This window comes from Heterodontus francisci, chromosome 21 (genome assembly GCF_036365525.1).
Source record: "Heterodontus francisci isolate sHetFra1 chromosome 21, sHetFra1.hap1, whole genome shotgun sequence".
Classification (NCBI taxonomy): Eukaryota; Metazoa; Chordata; class Chondrichthyes; order Heterodontiformes; family Heterodontidae; genus Heterodontus; species Heterodontus francisci.
In genome coordinates this window covers 71571054-71594381 of record NC_090391.1, presented here as the reverse complement: position 1 = coordinate 71594381, position 23328 = coordinate 71571054, and positions in this window count along the sequence as shown.

The window sequence follows — 23328 nt, the reverse complement described above, 5'->3', positions numbered from 1 at the left end:
TGACTGCTCCTCTGCTGTTGCTGACTTCCACCCAGAATGACTAAGTAGACAAACCCTCCTCGACGACCTTCCTTTCTGCAGCTGTGATACTATTCCTGATTAGGAATGCCACTCTCCCACCTCTTTTCCCTCCCTCCCTATTCCTTTTGAAACATCTAAACGCCAGAACTTCCAACATCCATTCCTGCCTCTGTGATACCCACGTCTCCGTAATGGCCACAACATCGTAGCTCCAAGTACTGATCCATGCTCTAAGTTCATCACCCTTATTCCTGAAACTTTTGCGTTAAAATAGACACACTTCAACCCATCATACTGGCTGCAACTTTGTCGTATCAATTGTCTAACCTTCCTCAGAGACTCTCTGCACTCGGTTCAACAGCTAACCCATCCAATGATCCGTTGCTCCGGTTCCCATCCCCCTGTCAAATTAGGTTAAAACCTCCCGAAGAGCTCGAGAAAACCTCTCGCCCAGGATATTGGTCCCCCTCCAATTCAGATGCAACCCGTCCCTCTTGTATAGGTCCCACCTTCCCCAGAAGGTATCCCAATGATCCACATATCTGAAGCCTTCGCTCCTGCACCAGCTCTGTAGCCACGTGTTCAACTGTACTCGCTGCCTGTTTCTAGCCTCACTAGCACGTGGCAGTGGTATCAATCCTGAGATCACTACTCTGCTCGTTCTGCCTTTTAGCTTCCAACCTAACTCCCTATTTTCGCTTTTCAGGTCCTCATCAATTTTCCTCACGATGTCATTGGTACCTGTGTGTACCACGACCTCTGGCTGCTCCCCCTCCCCCTTAAGAATCCTGTAGACTCGATCCGAGACATCCCTGACCCTGGAACCCGGGAGGCAACATACCATCCGGGAGTCTCATTCGCGACCACGGAATCTCCTGTCTGTTCCTCGAACCATTGAACCTTCTATCACTATCGCTGTCCTAATCGCCCCACTTCCCTCTGAACCACTGAGCCAGGCTCAGTGCCAAAAACCTGGCCGCTGTGGCTTTCCCCTGGTAGGTCGTCCCCCCCCAACCGTATCCAAAACGGTATATTTATTATTGAGGGGAACAGCCACAAGGGATCCCAGCACTGTGCGCCGATTCCCTTTCCCTCCCCTGAGTGTCACCCAGCTACCTTTATACTGTATCTTAGGTGTCACTACTTCCCTATAACTGCTCTCTGTCACTCCCTCAGCATCTTGAATGATCCGAAGTTCATCCAGCACCAGCTCCAGTTCCCTAACGCAGTCTGCGAGGAGCTGGAGTTGGGTGCACTTCTCAAAGGTGAAGTCGGCAGGGACACAAGTGGTGACGCTCTCCTCCCACATCCTGCAAGAGGAGCATGCAACTGCCCTTGCTGCCATCCCCTCCGCACTAAATTGACAACAGAGATTAAAGAAAAAGGAAAAACTTACCTTACCAAACCCTCCACACAAGAGTCATTTTCTTTTGGTTAGAGGAGGAGGATGGGTGGGAGACACTCCACGTGTAGTGTTTCGATTTTAGCCACTGCCCGAATACATACGTTTACTTACCCAGCAGTCCCCGTGTCCGCCGAAACAAAAGGTAGGTACTTGAAACTGAAACTTACCTTCCCAGCTGCCCCCTCACTCGCACTATCACTGATCCAAAAGAAGCTGCCGAAACAATAGGTACGTACTTGAATCTGAAACTTACCTTCACAGATTTCAGATAGGAGAAAAACAAAGCTGGTAATGGTAGTAACAAAGGAAGTAAGCGAAAGTGGAAGTCAGCAGAAACGAAGGCCAGCATCAAATCAGGTCAAAATACGGGGAAACAAGTTATAAAAGGCCAAAATTAAGGCACTGTATCGACTGCATGCAGCATTCGCATTAAGGTAGATTCGATGAATTGACAGAACATTAGTTACCAAGGATGCTCTTTTACGGAAACGTGGCCTCAGCTGACCAAAGTTGGGAACTGAAATTTCAAGGCTATTCACTATTTCAGAAGGATAGGAAAAAGGAAAAGGATGTTGGGTAGTATTGGTAATGAAGAATGAGTGGCTGCATCAGTTCAATTGCAATGCATAGTCACAAATAACTCGTTTTAATCACTTAATAGAACGTCCACAGTTAAAGAAGCAGCCATATCCCACAATGAAGAAGAGCATCCTTGAGAGAGATATTACACACTTGGTATTTAATTACTGGATGATCAAAGTTAAAGGGGACATCCAAAGTCCACAGTGAGGTAAAGCAGCCCTGAAGGAAACATCCACACATCTGGAGTTAAATTGCTGAATGGTCACAGTCGAGTGAAGGACATCACTGAAACAGCATGAAACTAGAGATATGATTTAGATTTAGAGATACAGCACTGAAAAAGGCCCTTCGGCCCACTGGGTCTGTGCCGACCATTAACCACCCATTTATACTAACCCGACGTTCCTATCATTTCCTCATCTGTCCCTATATTTTGCTACCACCTACCTCTACTAGTGACAATTTATAATGTCCAATTTACCTAGCAACCTGCAAGTCTTTTGGATGTGGGAGGAAACCGGAGCACCCGTAGGAAAGCAATGCAGACACAGGGAGGACTTGCAAACTCCACACAGGCAGTACCCAGAATTGAAACCGGGTCGCTGGAGCTGTGAGGCTGTGGTGCAAACCACTGCGCCACAGTGCCGGAAGATATAATGGATGATGTTTGAAAGTACAACCTCATTGCTGGGAGAATAAGGCTTCTAATTTCCATGAGTTAATTGATGTGATTAGAATAGTCCAGTCTTGGCAGTTTTCCAGTTCAACTTCAGAAACATATGTCTTTAATTACAATAGGGACTGAACTCGATGTCGTCATCTGTTTGTTCAAATTTTTAAAAAAGTTGCAATTTCAATTTCCCCGTGGAGATTCCACAGAGTATAAATTATAAGCTCTGGGAATGTATCACCTCAGAGTTTAATACAGATAGATTGCCTGCAGTACAAAGGGACAGATCACTTCATACAGAAAATGCTTGAAACACTGCCATGATTGGTGTTCCTGGTAAGTGGTTATAACCATTGAAGTTGTGTAAAACTGTGTGTGAGTTGTTCTCTATTTCTTCTCTGATAAAGAATGTTACTTGGTGATATAGTGGGCAGCGATAAAAGACAACCGATCACGAATATCATTTTCTTAAGTCAAACATCCTGCATTATCGCTGCGGTTTTATTGTATTCCCTGAACTGATAATAAACCTCTGATTGTAACTGATAGGTTCTCTGAATTGTCAAGTTATTGCATTCAGTGGAACATTACATAATGTTAACTTAGATACCACTGAAGCCAAATCTTTAATAATGGTATTATTAGGACTATCTGTCACTGTAGAATTGTACTGAGTGTGGGTCACTAAGTGGAGCAAAACATCTGACTCCAGTGGTCATGTGCTATTGGGAGTATCTGTCATTGTGGTATTGTGCGGAGTGTTGGTCATGAACTGGAGTGGGACACCTGATCCCAGTGAGCATGTTTTACTGTAATGACTGCAATTGTCCAATCCGTTTCTATTTTGAAATCTTTGTTTCAGATGATAGATCTCTCTATTGAGATGCCTTTGGGTCTTAAGAATTGATTGCCAAGCGGAAGATGTTTACTGAGGTCTTCTAATCCATGGATAAATTTAAATGTACTGATATTTCTCTGTTTCCTTTTGAACTGTTCCGACTGAAACAGATGCTAACTATTTACCGACAATTAAACCGCAGGACAGCACTGGTACAGTATTCTAATACTGTAATAATGACTTATTCTTAAGATGAGTACAGTAACTGTCAACACCATTTATTTTTTTGTTGATTTATCCCTTCACCCAACATAGTCCTGCGAAGCTGTGGGTCACGTGTGCTGAAACCAATTACCTATTAATGGCACAGGATATATATTGGGCTGTGTTTGTTGAATCGTCCACTGCTGTAACAGATTCATCTTTGACGAATCAGTTCATGTCTCAGGTTCAGAATCTCACCAGATATAACCTGTACCAATCTCTGCCCTTGGCTCAGTGAATTGTGTCCATATGAGGAGATACCTATAGCTAATGAACATATGTATCCGGTTTTCAGAATGCAGAGATCAGACCAAGTCCAGTAAATGATAACTTAGTAAACTATGAATGGTGAAATAAACTTCTCTCAGCTCTGGTGTCATTCTGTGAAAAATAATTGAACCATCTCGAGTGCATCAGTATCCTTTTTGTAACATGGAGACTAGAACTACACACAGTACGCCAAGTTTTGTAAAACCATGGTTCTATTTCAGTATAAGATCAGATCTTTGTTTTTGTTTTTCAATTCCAATCCTCTGGAATTGAATTGCTGTGATTGTTTTGTATTTTACGGGCCTATTAACACGTGTTGCGACTTTAAATGATTTGAGAATCTGTCCCCTGAACCCCTTTTCCCCTTTGACCCCATTCAGACTCTTGTCGTCCAAGTATTATTTGAGATGCTTATTTTTCAGAACAAAATTAAGCAGTTCACACTTAGCAACCCTCAAAATAATTTGACATTTAAATGCCCTTTGCGCAACTTTATCAAGACGTATTATTAATGTTTTCAGGTATTTGCTTGCATTCTTACTCGGTATTAACTGTTCTCTGAATTTGGACTTGGCTGAAAATTGTGAAATTGTGCTTCTGCTTCCACATCCATATGATTTATTTAAATGGTGAAGGGCAGTATTCGCAGCGCTGACCTTTGTGGAAAACCACTTCCCAACTTCTGCCAATCTGACAAAATACCTTTAACCCTTATTCCCTGTTTTCTGCTTTTGTAGTCAGATTGTTGTCCATTCCGCTACTTGTCCCCTAAATTCACTTGCCCTGAGATTAGTCATCAGTCTGATACATGGTCCCTTATTGAATACCTTTGGAAAATTGATGGCCATTACATCAACTGTATTACATGCATCTAAGCTTTCTGACATCATTCAAAAATCCAATAAGGTTGGTCAAGTATGACCTTCATTTTAGAATATGTGCTGAATATTCTTCATTATATTCTGTGTTTCCGGGTGTTTATAAACTACATGTCAGAAAAGGGATTCAAGTAACTTCTGTGCCGCTGACTCTAACTGAAATATAGTTATTTGGACATGTTCTGCCTTACGTGTAAAATACAACAACCCCATTAACTGTCCGTCAGTCCTCTGAGACTATTTCCTTACCTGATGATTATTAATGAACCGATAATAATGCCTCTTGTGCTTCTTTCCTATCTTTTTAGTATGTGTGGACACAATGAATCCGAACCATAGACTTTTCCCACGCTTTGTTGCTTTATCAAATATTCACCACTTTCTGCCTTAAATGTTGTGAGATTTATTAGATTGGAATTTATTCACTATTATTGGACAGTTATTCCTTCCCCTCAGATACCTCTCTTCACCTTCTTTAGGCTCTGACTCCTCATTCCCTGGCTTATGTTGCCCTGACTGTCCCAAAACACATGCGGCTTCCTATCTTCTGAGTTAGCAGATGTTTTACCAGAAATCCATTCACATGTTTGTCCATGTCAGTTTGTCCTGGCTGCTCCAAAGCCGAGTAAATGCGAGCTGTCCTTAAACTCAGTCGATGGGATCATTCCTCACAGACGTGATGAGCTGGGTCCTGTGCAGGAGGCAAGATTCCCAGAGAGGGCCTGAAAGGTCACCCCTCACCCCTCCCACGACGCCGCCCCCAGGACCGACCCTCCTGTCTTTTCGTGTAAAGTTTAACGAGACAGGATCCCCATCCCATTAAAGGCTTTATAGGTGGGTTGCACAATCACAGGGCCGGCTGCACAGCGGTAACGGCAGCACCACCGGGAGCGGTGGCCACTACCAGTACTAGGAACAGAAGAGCAGCAGTAGGCCATTCAGCCCTTCGAGCCTTCTCCAGCATTCAGTCCGATCATGGCTGATCATCCACTTCAATGCCTTTTTGACACACTGTCCCGATATCTCCTTATGTCGTATTTCGAAAGCTCACAATCTCTGCTTTAAACATACTCAATGACTCAGCTTCCACAGCCCTCTAAGGCAGGAAATTCCAAAGATTCACAACCCTCTGAGTAATGGAATTTCTCCTCATCTCTCTCCTAAATGATTTTCTTATTATTTTGAAATTGTGTTCCCTGGTTCTAGACTCCCTCGACAGGGGAAACATCTTGCTTGAAACTACCCTGTCTGGCCCTTTATGTATTTCTGAGGTTTGAATGAGATCAGCTCTCATTCTTCGAAACTCGAGAGAATACTCGCCCAGTTTCTGCAATTTCTCTTCATCGGACATTCCCGCCATCCTGGGAACAAGTCTGGTGAACCTTCGTTGCACTCCCTCTATGGCAATCAGATCCTTCCTAGGCTAAGGGGACAAAACTGTACACAATAATCTTGCTGCGGTCTAACCAAGGTTCTATACAATTGAAGCAAGACTTCACTATTCCTGCACTCAAATCCTCTTGTGATAAAGGCGAACATACCATTAGCCTTCTTGATTGCGTGCTGCACCTGCATGTTAGCTTTCAGTGACTTATTGACAAAGATATGGAGGTCCCTTTGTACGTCTACATTTTCTAATCTCTTGCCATTTCAGATAAACTCGACATATCTGCTGCGCCTGCCAAAATGGATAACCTCACAATTTTCCACATTATTTTCTATCTGCCACTTTCTTGCCCACTCAGTAGGTCTGATCAAATGCCCTTGAAGCCAATTTGCATATTTCTCACAACACACATTCACACCTAGTTTTGTGTCATCCGACAACTTGAAAATATTACATTTGGCCCCCACATTCAAATCATTAATATTTATTGTGAACAGCTGGGGCCCAAGTAATGATCCCTGTGGTACCTCACTATTTGCAGCCTGCCAATGGGAACCTGCCAATGCCATGACACGTTTCTTCCTACTCTCTGTCTTCAGGCTGTTAACCATCCGTAATCCATGTCAGTATATTGCCTCCTAGCCCACGTGCTTTAATTTTGCTATCAATCTTCTGTGGGTGACGCATTCAAAATCCTTCGGAAAATCCAGGTATATCAGGTCCACCGACTCCCCTTTCTCAATTCTACTGGTATAATGCTCAAAAAGCTCCAGCAGGTTCGTCAAACATGAATTCCCATTCATGAAGCCATGTTGACTATGCCCAATCAGATCATTATTATCCATGTGTCAATTTATCACATCCTGTACAATAGATTTTTATATTTTCCGTACTGCTGATGTAAGGCTAACATTTCTGTAGTTCCCGATTGTCTCTCTCTCTCCCTTCGAAAATAGTGGTGTGACATTTGCTACCTTCAAACCTGCAGGAACATTCAGCCCCATTCATTTCTCCAACACAGCCTTCATCCTCACATTAAATTCCGTCAGCTCCTCTTTCTCCCGAGTCCCTTGGATCTCTAAGTTTGGGACAATTCTTGTATCTTCCTTAGAGAAGAAATGCACAAAGAAATAATTTAGCTTCTCCGCAATTTGTTTGGTCTAGTTATATATTTTGCTGACGTTGCCTGCAATGGACCCACATTTAACTGAGCCAAACGTTTCCTTTTTATGGACATATAGAAGCTTTTGCAGTGCATTATTTTGTTTGTTTTTTGATTACGTTTATATTCTGTTCCCTCTTTCTTTATCAGCTTTTGGTCCTGCTTTAATGTATTCTGAAATCTTCCCATTCCACTGGTTACTACTATTTCTGGCAACTTTATTGGCATTTTATTTTATCTTATACAACCCTTAACTTCTTTTGTTAGCCACGGTTGACTGCCTTTACTGTTGGGTTTTTTGTACCTTGAGGGAATGTACAGTTGCTGTAAACTATGCAATATTTCTTTGAAGACTATCCATTGCATCTGTACTGTCAGACCTTTTAGTGCATTTTCCCAATCCACCGCAGCCAATTTGCCCCTCATACCTTCATAATTTCCTTTGTCCAAAATTAACACCCTGGCTTCAGGTTGAACTACCTCACTTTCAAACATAACGCAAATTTCTATCATATATGGTCGCTCATCCCGGAAGCATCTTAACCAACAAGATTATTAATTAGCCCTTTCTCGTGAACTAATACTAGATCTATAATAACCTGTTCTCTTGTCTGTTCCTCAACATGTTGCTCAAGAAAACCATTCCTAACACGCCAACGTCTCGTCCTCCACAGCATTAGTGTTCAGTAGATTTACCCTGTCTATCTGCAGATTGAAAAGACCCATAATCACAAAGAACAAAGAACAAAGATAATTACAGCACAGGAACAGGCCCTTCGGCCCTCCAAGCCTGCGCCGATCCAGATCCTCTCTCTAAACATGTCGCCTATTTTCTAAGGTTCTGTATCTCTTTTCTTCCTGCCCATTCATGTATCTGTCTAGATACATCTTAAAAGACTCCATCGTGCCCGCATCTACCACCTCCGCTGGCAATGCGTTCCAGGTGCCCACCACCCTCTGCGTAAAGAACTTTCCACGCATATCCCCCCTAAACTTTTCCCCTTTCACTTTGAACTCGTGTCCTCTAGTAATTGAAACCCCCACTCTGGGAAAAAGCCTCTTGCTATCCACCCTGTCTATACCTCTCATGATTTTGTACACCTCAATCAGGTCCCCCCTCAACCTCCGTCTTTCTAATGAAAATAATCCTAATCTGCTCAACCTCTCTTCATAGCTAGCGCCCTCCATACCAGGCAACATCCTGGTGAACCTCCTCTGCACCCTCTCCAAAGCATCCACATCCTTTTGATAATGTGGCGACCAGAACTGTACGCAGTATTCCAAATGTGGCCGAACCAAAGTCCTATACAACTGTAACATGACCTGCCAACTCTTGTACTCAATGCCCCGTCCGATGAAGGAAAGCATGCCGTATGCCTTCTTGACCACTCTATTTACCTGCGTTGCCACCTTCAGGGAACAGTGGACCTGAACACCCAAATCTCTCTGGACATCAATTTTCCCCAGGACTTTTCCATTTACTGTATAGTTCACTCTTGAATTGGATCTTCCAAAATGCATCACCTCGCATTTGCCCTGATTGAACTCCATCTGCCATTTCTCTGCCCAACTCTCCAATCTATCTATATTCTGCTGTATTCTCTGACAGTCCCCTTCACTATCTGCTACTCCACCAATCTTAGTGTCGTCTGCAAATTTGCTAATCAGTCCACCTATACTTTCCTCCAAATCATTAATGTATATCACAAACAACAGTGGTCCCAGCACGGATCCCTGTGGAACACCACTGGTCACACGTCTCCATTTTGAGAAACTCCCTTCTACTGCTACTCTCTGTCTCCTGTTGCCCAGCCAGTTCTTTATCCATCTAGCTAGTACACCTTGGACCCCAAGCGCCTTCACTTTCTCCATCAGCCTGCCATGGGGAACCTTATCAAACGCCTTACTGAAGTCCATGTATATGACATCGACAGCCCTTCCCTCATCAATCAACTTTGTCACTTCCTCAAAGAATTCTATTAAGTTGGTAAGACATGACCTTCCCTGCACAAAACCATGTTGCCTATCACTGATGAGCCCATTTTCTTCCAAATGGGAATAGATCCTATCCCTCAGTATCTTCTCCAGCAGCTTCCCTACCACTGACGTCAGGCTCACCGGTCTATAATTACCTGGATTATCCCTGCTACCCTTCTTAAACAAGGGGACAACATTAGCAATTCTCCAGTCCTCCGGGACCTCACCCGTGTTTAAGGATGCTGCAAAGATATCTGTTAAGGCCCCAGCTATTTCCTCTCTCGCTTCCCTCAGTAACCTGGGATAGATCCCATCCGGACCTGGGGACTTGTCCACCTTAATGCCCTTTAGAATACCCAACACTTCCTCCCTCCTTATGCCGACTTGACCTAGAGTAATCAAACATCTGTTCCTAACCTCAACATCCGTCATGTCCCTCTCCTCGGTGAATACCGATGCAAAGTACTCGTTTAGAATCTCACCCATTTTCTCTGAGTCCAAGCATAACATTCCTCCTTTGTCCTTTAGTGGGCCAATCCTTTCTCTAGTTACCCTCTTGCTCCTTATATATGAATAAAAGGCTTTGGGATTTTCCTTAACCCTGTTTGCTAAAGATATTTCATGACCCCTTTTAGCCCTCTTAATTCCTCGTTTCAGATTGGTCCTACATTCCCGATATTCTTTCAAAGCTTCGTCTTTCATCAGCCGCCTAGACCTTATGTATGCTTCCTTTTTCCTCTTTGCTAGTCTCACAATTTCACCTGTCATCCATGGTTCCCTTATCTTGCCATTTCTATCCCTCATTTTCACAGGAACATGTCTCTCCTGCACGCTAATCAACCTCTCTTTAAAAGCCTCCCACATATCACATGTGGATTTACCTTCAAACAGCTGCTCCCAATCTACATTTCCCAGCTCCTGCCGAATTTTGGTGAAGTTGGCCTTCCCCCAATTTAGCAGTCTCCCTTTTGGACCACTCTCGTCTTTGTCCATGAGTATTTTAAAGCTTACGGAATTGTGATCACTATTCCCAAAGTAGTCCCCTACTGAAACTTCAACAACCTGGCCGGGCTCATTCCCCAACACCAGGTCCAGTATGGCCCCTTCCCGAGTTGGACTATTTACATACTGCTCTAGAAAACCCTCCTGGATGCTCCTTACAAATTCTGCTCCATCTGGACCTCTAACACTAAGCGAATCCCAGTCAATGTTGGGAAAATTAAAATCTCCTATCACCACCACCCTGTTGCTCCTACATCTTTCCATAATCTGTTTACATATTTGTACCTCTATCTCACGCTCGCTGTTGGGAGGCCTGTAGTACAGCCCCAACATTGTTACCGCACCCTTCCTATTTCTGAGTTCTGTCCATATTGCCTCACTGCTCAAGTCCTCCATAGTGCCCTCCTTCAGCACAGCTGTGATATCCTCTTTGACCAGTAATGCAACTCCTCCACCCCTTTTACCTCCCTCTCTATCCCGCCTGAAGCATCGATATCCTGGGATATTTAGTTGCCAATCATGCCCTTCCCTCAACCAAGTCTCAGTAATAGCAATAACATCATACTCCCAGGTACTAATCCAAGCCCTAGGTTCATCTGCCTTACCTACTACACTTCTTGCATTAAAACAAATGCACCTCAGACCACCAGTCCCTTTATATTCATCATCTGCTCCCTGCCTGCTCTTCCCCTTAGTCACACTGACTTCATTATCTAGTTCCTTACAGGCTTTTGTTACTACCTCCTTACTGTCAACTGACCTCAATTGGTTCCCATCCCCCTGACACATTAGTTTAAACCCTCCCCAACAGCGTTAGCAAAAGCACCTCCAAGGACATTGGTTCCAGTCCGGCCCAGGTGTAGACCGTCCAATTTGTAATAGTCCCACCTCCCCCAGAACCGGTCCCAATGTCCCAAAAATCTGAACCCCTCCTTCCTGCACCATCTCTCAAGCCACGCATTCATCCTGACTATTCTTTCATTTTTACTCTGACTATCACGTGGCACTGGTAGTAATCCTGAGATTACTACCTTTGAGGTCCTACTTTTTAACTTGGCTCCTAACTCCCTAAACTCTGCATGTAGGACCTCATCCCGTTTTTTACCTATATCATTAGTGCCTATGTGCACAATGACAACTGGCTGTTCACCCTCCCCCTTTAGAATGTTCTGCAGCCGATCTGAGACGTCCCTGACCCGTGCACCTGGGAGGCAACATACCATTCGGGAGCCTCGTTTTCGACCACAGAACCGCCTATCTACTCCCCTTACAATCGAATCCCCTACGACTATAGCCCTTCCACTCTTTTTCCCGCCCTTCGGAACAGCAGAGCCAGCCACGGTGCCATGGACCTGGCTACTGCTGCCTTCCCCTGGTGAGCCATCTCCCTCAACAGTATCCAAAACGGTATACTTGTTTTGGAGGGAGATGACCGCAGGGGACTCCTGCGCTGCCTTCCTGCTCTTTCTCTGCCTTTTGGTCACCCATTCCCTTTCTCCCTCAGCAATCCTAATCTGCGGTGTGACCAATTCACTAAACGTGCTATCCACGACCACCTCAGCATCGCGCATGCTCCAAAGTGAGTCCATCCGCAGCTCGAGAGCCGTCATGCGGTCTAACAAGAGCTGCAGCTGGACACACTTCCTGCACGTGAAGGAGTCAGGGTCATCAGCCATTTCCCTGAGCTCCCACATTGAGCAAGAGGAGCATGATACGGGTCTGAGATCTCCTGCCATTTTTAATCTTAAGTTTAAACTTAGTTAAATGAAAAAGGAACGAAAAGTTTTTACCAATCACAATAAAACCAGAGAAATCGAAAAAGCCTTACCTTATAAACACCCCACCGAGTCCTTTTTTTGGTTAGAGGAGGAGGGCGGGTGGGAGACACTACAAGTGTGGTGTCACGGGTTCAGAAACCGCCCAAATATATAGTGTTTTACTTACCCAGCAGCCCCCTGGCCTCCGCCGAAAAACAAAAGGAAATTAAATTTACTTTCAAACGGACTTTCCCAGCTGCTCACTCGCTCACACGCTGCTCCCGAAAAAGCTGCTGCACTGAAAGGAAAGTATTACACTGTATTACACATGCTACATGTTTCTAATCTCCTGATTAATACCTTGCCCCACTCTGTCACTACTGCTTGTTGGCCTATCAGCAACTCCAACCAATGTTTGCTGCACCTTGCTGTTTCGTAGCTCCACCCAAACAACACATTTTTTTTTGCAATCTGAGATCATCCCGTACTGATGCTCTAATCCCATCCCTTAGTATCAGCGCTAAACCACCTTCTTTTCCTGCTTTCATTTCCTTTCTAAATGTTGAATCTCTTTGAATATTCAGTTCCCAGTCTTGGTCACCCGATAGTCACGTTTCTGTAATGACAGTGAGATCATACCAATTTACCTTTATCTGTGCCTTGAAATAACCTACCTTGTTTCGAATGTTGTGTGCATTCAGGTAGAGTGCCCTTAACCTTGTCTTCTTAATATTATTCTGTATTCCAAACCTAGTTGAGGCTTGCCTTTATTTCGCCCACCTTCTAATACTGCTGTCTACTTTTCTACATCCTGTTTTAAGCTCTCCATCCTTCCAATTTTAGCCATACCTCCGGTTCCCATCCCACTGACAAGATTGTTCAAACCCTCCCCAGCAGCACAGTCCAATCTCCCTATGAGGATATTAGTTCCAGTCCTGTGAAGCTGTCGCCCCATTAATATGCCACTCAAGGGCCTCAGTTGGCCTCTGGGTTTGAAGGTATCATTTGGCCTATCCAGCTCCTGGGAGAATCAGAACCTGCAATCCTGGTGTCAGGTTCTGTGAGAAATGATTCTGCCTTGATTCTCCAAGCTTGCACAACAAAACCCGACTTCGGGAGGAGAACAAGCTCCAGCACAATGCGTCTGATTTCCACCTAATTTCCTGATTGGTTTTGTGTCATTCTCTCACCATTTCCACTGGAATTCCAGTCCTTGGCAGTGACTCTGGCCTGGGAATTAAAGCCAACCCCGTTTTGTGATCCTGACCCCTGCGCAGGAACTCTGTTGTAAATTATAGGTGTATGGACCTCGGGTGTAAACAATGGGATATTACACACTCAAACAATATCTCTGGAAGACTGTATGGGTTAAGCGGTGCTTCATTTGCTTAGAATACGGGGACCATTCTTTGTTCCCTTCCTTCAATTTTTTTCCCGATAGTTTGCTGACTTATTTTGCCATGAACTGGAAAATTTCATCAACTTTTTCTCTCAATATCATCCGTCCTTGGGCTTCTCATGGCCATTTCTGACACTTCCCTTGCCTTCTTTGACCATACTGCCTCTATTTCATGGGTTGGCTATCCACAATTATCTACTATAATCCCACCAACTCCCACAACTACCTTGATTATCTTTCATCCACCCCACTTCCTAGAAAGACTCTGTGCCATTCTCCCAGTTTCTCCATCTCTATTCCATCTGTTCCGATGATGCCCCCTTTCACACCAGTGCTTCATAAATGTCGTCATTATTCATCATCCAAATATTACCCTCCACTGTGGTTAACAAGACCTTTCATCATGTCGATCGTATTTTCCGTGTTACTGCCTTCACCCATTCCCCTCCCAGCCAAAACCGTCATAATGTTCCCCTTGTCCTCACTTTCCACCCCACTCGCCTCCACAATGAACACACCATCCTCCAACATTTCCACCATATCCAGTTAAGTCCAGCACGAAACATATATTTGGCTCCTCTTCTACCACCCTGTTCCCTGCACCCTGGTCCACTCCTCAATTACCCTCAATGTCAGATAATTCTCCCTGTCACATTTCCATGCAAGAGCTGGAGAGGTATCCAGGGCCCCAAACAATCCTTCCCAGTGAAACAATGTGCTGTACTATTTACCATTTAGTAATCATATTCAGTACGCATGGTGAAATCTGTTGGACTTTGGGACAATTGCAAATACAAATTGGGTGATTGCATTGCATGACTCGTCCGTTCAGTCTGCAAAATGCAACCCTGAGCTTCCAGTCCCTTATCATTTTAATTTTACATCCTACTCCACTCTGACCTCTCCACAGCTGACCCCCTATCCACTTCCATTGCAGCTCAATTTCGAATAGGTGTTTTATTGCATCTCGGGTTCAACACATAGATTCAAATATTCAGATAATAAACATTGCTTCCACTTTCTCAGACAGCCTGTGATGTTACTGGGGGATGGTTACACCAGAGTCAGTCAGAGTGGATGTGGTGTAGGGATTCGCTATTAATACACAGCTGGTGGGTTTACTCACCATTCTGAGTCACTTTTCCAGGCTCGTCTTTGCCAGATTTTCCAGGTTCCTCCCTCCTTCTGTAATCTGTTGTAGCCATTTAAACAACCCACGTTTTAACCCTCTCCTGTTTCTTTGTCCCATTCGCCATATATTTTTGTCTTTGTATCATTCCTGCCCTCAAACTGATCACAGACCTTCCCTATTGTTCGTTCCCCCCATACCCGACTTTTCACAGACTCTATCATTGCTTTAAAACTGTTAATCTTTAATATCACCTGGTACTGGAGAAAACCTATCAGATTGAATCGTTAACACCCTTGCTATATCCACAGATGTTGTCTGCCCTGCTGAGTGTTTTCTTTAATTCTGCCACGAAATGTGTGCGCTGCTGGTAAGGCCAGCATTGGTTGGCCATCCCTTATTTCCCTCGACAACTGAGTTATTTGCCAGACCAGTTCAGAGGGCAGCTAAGAGCCAACCGGATTGCGCTTGGACTGGTAGTCCAGGTCAAGTAAGGATGGCAGATTTCCTTCCCTACAGGACATGAGTGAAGCAGATACGTTTTGACAATAAAAATGCGAGCACCACCATTACTGAGACTAGCTTTCAATTCCTGCCTTTTGTTGATTTGCTGACTTTATTAATTACATTGAATCTAAATTCTACCAACTGCCAAGGTGGGATTTGAATCCGTGTTGCCGGGGCATTAGCTTGGTCCTCTTGATTACTAGCTTAGTGGCACGACAACACATTTTCCTCTTCAACATTGCCCTATTTTAATCAGATTTGCAGCAGTGTCAATATTTTGTTTTTACTTTGGTATAGATATGAAAGGATGAATGACATACGTGGGGATAGGTGTTCCAGAGTTTTAACTGCACGCACTAACTTTTTAATCCTTGACAGGTACCCCGATCCTGCAAGTGCGGGTCTAATTCCGGGAGTGCGGTCTAATCTCGCCGTTCGGGGTCCAGTTCTGGTGGGGGGTGGTTGGAATGGCCAAACCTAGCTTTCTTTTTACATGGCGTTCCACATGCAAATGTTCCCTATGATAACAGGGAAAGCGGGCCGGCCAGAGTTAAACCTGTCAAACACATAAAATCAGAAATTTCCAGCATCAGTAAAATATTCCAATTGCTAACCTGCGTCCTTGGGACGTGGGTCTGCCGATCCCCTGTCACAGCTCCATTAAAACCAGAAATGGACGGGTCAGAGGTGGGTTGTGAGAGTTTTAACATTTTAACCTCTGACCCGTCATGAACTCACCTATTTGAAGTGATAAAATCCTGCCCTTACCGCCTGTCAAATGTTGATCATTAATTTCCAGTCTTTATTCCCTTTTCTCTCTTCCAGTTAATTTAGTGGCGATTGTTATCCTGGTTCAGGGAAAATGCGGCCTCTCCACCTGCACAACTCGTTACCTGGTGGCTATGGCAACGGCAGATCTGCTGGTCATAATCACTGAGGTCACACTGTTAAGGTTCAGTACATATTATTTCCTCGTTTCCTTCCTGAAAATCACCCCTGTGTGTAGTGTTAACATTGTCCTGGTCTGTGCAGCCATAGACAGTTCTGTCTGGTTCACTATCACTTTCACCTGTGATCGATTTGCGGCCATTTGTTGCCAGAAGCTGAAAACAAAATATTGCACTGAGAAAACTGCGGCTGTGGTTCCAGCAACAACCAGTATTCTGCTCTGTTCACAAAACATCCCCTGCTACTTTATGCTTGAACCTATATGGATTATGGACAACGTACCGTGGTTTTGTGTTATCAAAGCAAGCTATTATACTGAGAATGGATGGGTGGGATTTGACTGGTTTAATAAGATTTTAACCCCATTGCTCCCATTCGCTTTAATTCTGTTGCTCAATGCTCTGACAGTCAGACACATTTTCGTGGCCAGTCGAGTCCGTAAGGGACTGAGGGGTCAAAACAAGAGAGAGAATCGCAGTGACCCAGAGATGGAGAGCAGAAGGAAGTCTGTGATTTTACTCTTCACCATATCAAGCAGCTTCATACTTCTATGGTTGGTGCATGTTATACATTTCTTATATTATAACATCACAGTATTTGATCCCAGGGATTACAACAGTTCTGAATCTATATTTCGACAAGTCGGATGGATGTTGCGGATTTTAAGTTGCTGCACAAACACATTTATTTATGGGGTGACTCAGTCCAAGTTCAGAGAGCAGTTCAAGAGCACGGTGAAATATCCAGTTACATCAATTATTCAACTAATGAATAAACAATGCAACTGAGAGCAGTCCAAGGCGGGTCCAAGTATTTCCAGTACATGAATGTAATATTTATCCACAAGGGGAAAGATGTGACTGACAGTGGGTTGACCCACAATACATTGGTGGGTTGGGGTCATGAAGAGACACACGCCAAAGAGCAGTGCAGCAGCAGAGAAGAGACGACAGAAAGCTCGATGACTGAAAAACCACTGGTGTTGGGGTTGTCACACAAACCAAAGGGAGCTGAGCAGTGTGCCAGAGATGAACAGTTGGATACCGGAAATACACTGACTGGGTTTGGCAAGGTGGATGGTTGCACATGACAAATAACAATATGCTAGCGGGCAAGAATTGACCTTCGCAGCACTGGACAGAAAAGGAGGAAGATAGAGAGTCAGAGTTCCCCTCTGTAGAATACGAAGAGAAATTGCAATCACAGTCTCCCCTCAACCGCCACCAGTTCCATTTACAGTTCATCAGTGCTGCTCAGAAAACAAAACCTGGTCGGAGACCAGCAAAATGCTTCTGATGGTGGGAAGATTTTTGTGTCTGTCATTATTATTAATATTATTTGTTCTTATTTTGCAGACGCTTTATTGATTCCGACTCCCTTACATTCCCCCCAACCTGGTCGCTGCTGTCTCACTCTCTCTCTCTCTCTCTCCCTTATCGGAGTGCAGAATCTCGGAGATTGGTAGTGGCTCGAAGAGATTCCATAGATAGACAGGGTGAAGGTCTCGAGTAGGAAACAGAGATCGGGACGGTTGTAGGGTTAGTAAATATTAAAGGGATAGGGAGGGTTGTAGGGGCTTGAGAAAGTTAGAGAGATTGGGTCGGCTGGAGAGTTGGAGGATTTTACCGAGGTAAGGGGGTGGGGGTTGTACTGGCTTGAGGTGGTTGCGAAGGTAGAGTGACTTGCAGGGCTGGAGGAGGATACAGGGATAGGGCAGGTTGTAGTGCTGGACGAAGTTTCAGCAATAGCGACTGTAATAGGGGTTGCAGGAAGTTATAAAGTTGGGGAGTATTGCTGGGGCATGTGCAGTATACAGACATAGGGAGGGGTGTAGAGCCTGAGGAGGTTACAGAGATGGGGACGAGGTGTTGGAAGGATATGAACACAAGGATGAATATTTATTATTTTTAAAATCATGTTGTTGTACCAGGGTCGAATGTCGGTCAGCAAACACATGGGATGTGGGTGAACGGGACCTAATCCTAGTTAAGAGATGGGGCAGCAGGGAGTTGGATATACTGAACTTTATGGAGAGTGAAAATAGGGAGGCCAGTAAGGAGAGTATTTGATTAATCAAGTTTTAGATAACAAAGTCATGGCTGATGGTTTCCACCGCAGATGAGCTGAGACAATGGAGAATATGGACATTATTCACCTACCCGCTCACATTCAGTGGCACTGTTAGATTGAGATCGCACATTAACCCATTCATAAACCACACTTACTTACTCACAGATCATAAGTACATACTGCAGTGTCATTCGCCACTCTATGAAAGAATAAATCAGTTTCTAAAATATTTTCTGTGCAGATTGATTCACAGCATGTGCTTCCCATTAGCAACACCGGCATTAATTGCCGATCCTTAATTGCCCCTTGAGAAGATGATGCCCGTGCTTCTATCTTGAACTAGCTGCTCTTCACCCGGCAATGGAGCTCCCACAGATGCTACTATTGAGTGAGTTCCAGGATCTGGTTCAGTTGTACAGCTCTCCATGGTAGAATAGCCTGCCAACAAACTGTGTTTTTTTCTCAGGTGTAAACTGGGCCACTTGGATGACGGAGTCTGAAGAATTGCCAGAAAGAAATGTAACATATTTTCTATCATAACTATTTTAATCAAATAAAACAATCTGCTTGCTGCAGCTAGAAAGCCAGAAATTCCTCCTGCCGCTGTTGGAGAAGATGGATAACTTTGGCTCATCCCTGTCTCTTCCCAGATTCGCTTTGCCAACAATAACGGCCGTAGCCTGTCTTGTTGTCCGTCAGCGGTCGCCATTTTTGTGAGAGGCAAAGACAAAAAAAAGCAACAAATGAACTTCAAATGGGCCAGAATAAAATACTGACCATTCCCAATGAATGACAGAAAACTGAAAGTTTTAAAACTAATAATATTTTTAGGAGCCACATGGGTTACACATTTACCCCAAACCCCGCTCAATGTGACATACACACAAGTACAAACGCGCAGTAACATTCATAAACACCATCTCAAACACACACACACACACATACTAATTAAAACTCACCATGTCATTCTCACGAGCAGGTAGACACGGGCAGTAAATGCTGGTCTAGCTAGCCACGCCTCAGCCCATTACTGAATAAAATCAAAGCACACTCACATTCACACACACAAACACTCGCAAAGACACACACGCAACCACACACACATAAATACACATGCACGCACCCCCACCCTACCCTCCCCCCACCCCCACACCCACACACACAATCCAGTGTGAGTCTTGTGGCAGTAGGAACTGACTTCTCGTGGAAAAAACTGCTGCTGTGAAGAGAATGAGGGGAAATGATGAGGAGAGGATGCTGGCGTTAATGCAATAATCGTCGGGAGCAGAAAAATCTACTGTGAGGCTGCAAGTACTTACAAAAAAATGATTGTTCATCATTCCTTGCACATAATAACGGGATCTAATCAGCTCAGTTTAATGTTCTTGCTACTGATATACATATAATTAGCTGGAGGCCGTTCAGCCCTCAAGTATGAAGTGCCACTCAGTCACATCATGGCAGATCTGAATCTGAACTCCATAATCCACCTGAGAGTTCATATTCCTCAATCCACTTGGTGGGGAAAAAATCTACCTACCACAGGTTTAAAGCTATTTATTAGGCTCCAGCATTTCATGATTTTATTTCGTGGGAGAGAGTTCCACACAAGCAATATTCTCAATGTGATGCACTGTTTCCTATCTTCCACCATCAATGGCCTGCCTTCTGCATTAAAGGTTTGCCCTTGAATCTAACACCAGCAGGAAAAGGCTAATGTCCACACAATTCTTATCAATTCCTTTTATATCTGAAAATCTTTAATCAAAACCTACGCTGCAGCCCTTCCTACCTCTGTAAATTAATTCACTCCTACAACCCTCCCTATGCCTGCAATCTCCTCCACTACTACAACTCTCCCTATCTCAGTAATCTCTTCCACTTCCACAGTGCTCCCTATGTCTGTAATATCCTCCAACCCTGAAACGCTCCCTATCTCTGTAAGTTGCTGAGGCCCTGAGCACTGGAATTCCCTCCAGATCCGACAACTCTCCATATCTCTGAAAACTACTCCAGCCCCTACACTCTCCATATCTCTGCAAATTCCTGAAACCCCTACATTCCTACCAATTTCTGTAAGATCCTCCAGCCCGCTAAAGCCCTCCCTTTCTCTGTAACCTCCTCCAGACACTACATCCATCTCGATTTCTGTAATCTCATCAGCCCTGAAAAAATAATCCTACCTCTGTCAGATGAACCAGCCTCGGTAAACCTCCCTATTGCTTCAATAACGTCTGAAACCGCTAACCCTGACTATGTCTCTGTCCTCCTCCAGTCCCTACAGCTGATCCCTATCTTGGTAACATCCTCTAGATAATACAAACCTACCTATTGCTGGAACATCCTTTAATCCCTACAAGGCTTCCCCGTATCTGTAACCTCCTCAAGTTTCCACAAACCTTACTATCCCTGTAATCTCCAGTAGCCCCGACAACCCTCACTACTTCTGAAAACTCCTCCAGCCCCTACAAACCTCCCTATCTCTGTAGGCTCCACCAGCCCCTAAACCCTCATGAATCTCTACCTACTCCAAGCCCTATAACCGTCATAACTCGATAACCTCCACCAGACCCTGCAGCTCTCTGAATCTCTGTAAACTCTTCCAACGCCTTACCAGCTATGCATAATCCTCCAACCCCTGAGAACCTCCCTATCTCTGTAAACTCCTGCAGCCACTCAACCCTCCCTGTCTCTGTAACCTGTCCAGCCACAAAAAACTTCCCTATCTCTGTAGCATCCTCCAGCCTTCAAAAGGAGTCAACCGTTTTAATGGCCGCATCAGGGCAAAATAAATTAATAAATAAATAAATAAACGATGCAGACATTTGAAAAGTATTGCAGGGTATGTTGGCGGGGAAGCTTAAGATAGGAATTCCAGAGCTCAGGGCGTCAGCAACTGAAGACACGACCGCCAATTGTGGAGCGATGTAAATCAGGGACGAAAATGGTCTTAACTAGATGGTCACAGAGATCTTGAAGGAATTGTAGGGCTGCATGAAAGTCTACAGAGACAGGGCTGGATTGGACTGCAGAGATAGGCTGAGTTTACTTCTGGCCGAGGTTTCAGAGACAGGGATGCTTATAGGACTAGGTGACGTTACAGAGATAAGGAGGGCTGTAGATTCTGCAGAACGTTACAGAGATAGTGAGCAGTGTGGGACTGGAGGCTGTTACAGAAATAGGGAGGGTTGTAGTTGCTGAAGCAGGTCACAGAGATAGGGAAAGGAGTGAGGGCCAGGGAGGGATTTGAAGGAAGAGGATTTTTTTAATACCAGAGTTGCTGGACTAGCAGCAAACGTGAATCATCAAGCACAAGAAGTGACAGGTGAATAGGACTTGGTGCGAGTTAGGATTCAGGACATCCTGAATGTTTCATTGTACGTTAGATAACGTTCCTCTCCACAGTACCGGTGATCAGCCTGAATATGTTCATCACAGTAGGCGTCCTCGTGTTTTATATTGTCTGAATACCTTTCATGCCAAGCCAAATGAAAGCATTTATCACATGGTATAGTATTGCATCGGGGAACAATCAGAGAAAAAAATGAACGCAGAGCTTGCTCGATTGCTGCACACGCTGGCCAACATAAACTCCCACTCATTCCCGTGGTTTCGAGAACTGTCTTCTCTCCGCAATTTTCAAGGGGTACTATCTGGCTTCAAGAAAATGGTTTGGAAACAAAGGAAAGTGCAAATATTTGCAGAATAGAAGGAGGCCATTCGACTCATCATCCTTGTGCTGGCTCTATCCAGTCTAATCCCGCTTTTCAGTGTTTGGGTGTAGCTGAGAGAGTCTCTGTGTCACCGAGGGTAATTCATGGGCTCTTGTTGTGCTATGTTGTTTTACAATGACTTTTAATCAATTTGCTCTCTGTCCCTTTTGCTCTAAGGAATTTTCATTCTGAAAACTGCATCATGAAGATAGGGTAAGTTTGCGACGAGAAATCATTGGACAGGAACTTCCTCCAGAGGGGACAGACTGAGGCCTTGTCCACAGGCTGCACTCAATGGGACCAAGTGAGTTGTGTCTGTTTATTAGACCGAGGTTTAATTTCCTCTCTGGGGCCCTGGGTTAACCAGTTCCTGCTGAATTGGGGCCCTGGAGTTTTAGATCGGTTGAAAGCCTGGGGTTGAAGGAACAGCCCCAGGAGGAATTCCCATTTGCCACTTGCTCTTTCCAGCGCTGTCTGTGAAGTTTGTTGGTGCCCATTTTAATTCATTTTGCAGTAGTTCTGAGGTTCGCATCCCTCCATCTCCGCATTCTTTTCCTTTGTCTCTATCTTGCCCATGCTTTCTCTTCTCTGTCTCGGTTTCACACTCCCCTTCTCCATTTAAAACTTTAATAAATTAATTAAAAAACACACACAGCAATGTCGTTATTTGAAATGGTGAGACAAAATCAACAGCTTGTTCCCAGTTTAAAGAGGGAGTTTTGCCCTTTCTGGGGACTGAAATCTGGCTATTTTCACATTGCTGCTTGTGGGGTCTTGCTGTGCTTCAGGCGCCCTGCAGCATTACATACATGACACCAATGAGGACACTTTAAAATTCAGTTCCTGAGGGTCTGAGTGTGGGTTTCTCTGTGTTTTCTCTCCATCTTCCTTTGCTTTTCTCTCCCCCGCACTTTCTCCATTTTAACCATGAATCAACAGGTGCCACAATGTGAGGTATGGTTATTTTAAATGGCGATAGAAATACTTCTCAGGACAGTTCAATCCAGATTAAATCTCAGATCGAGCGAAGAAGAAACAGATGTGGATGGAGTGCGGGGGTGCGGGGGAGGGGGGGCGGGTGGCAGAGCAGGGAAAAAAGACAGGGAGAAGGGTGTTTGAGATTTTCAAACTGCAGGAATGTTCCTCCCTCTGGGATCTCGAAACGTACATCACGAAAACCAGATTATCTGCATCTGATCATATTGCTGCCTGTGGGATCTTGCTGTGCAAAGATTGTCTGCTGGTTTCCTACATTGCAACAGTGATGGCCACTTTAAAGAAATAATTCATTGAGTGTCAACTGCTCCTGAGGGCCAATAATTACAAGAGCTGAACGTGAAGCTGTATAA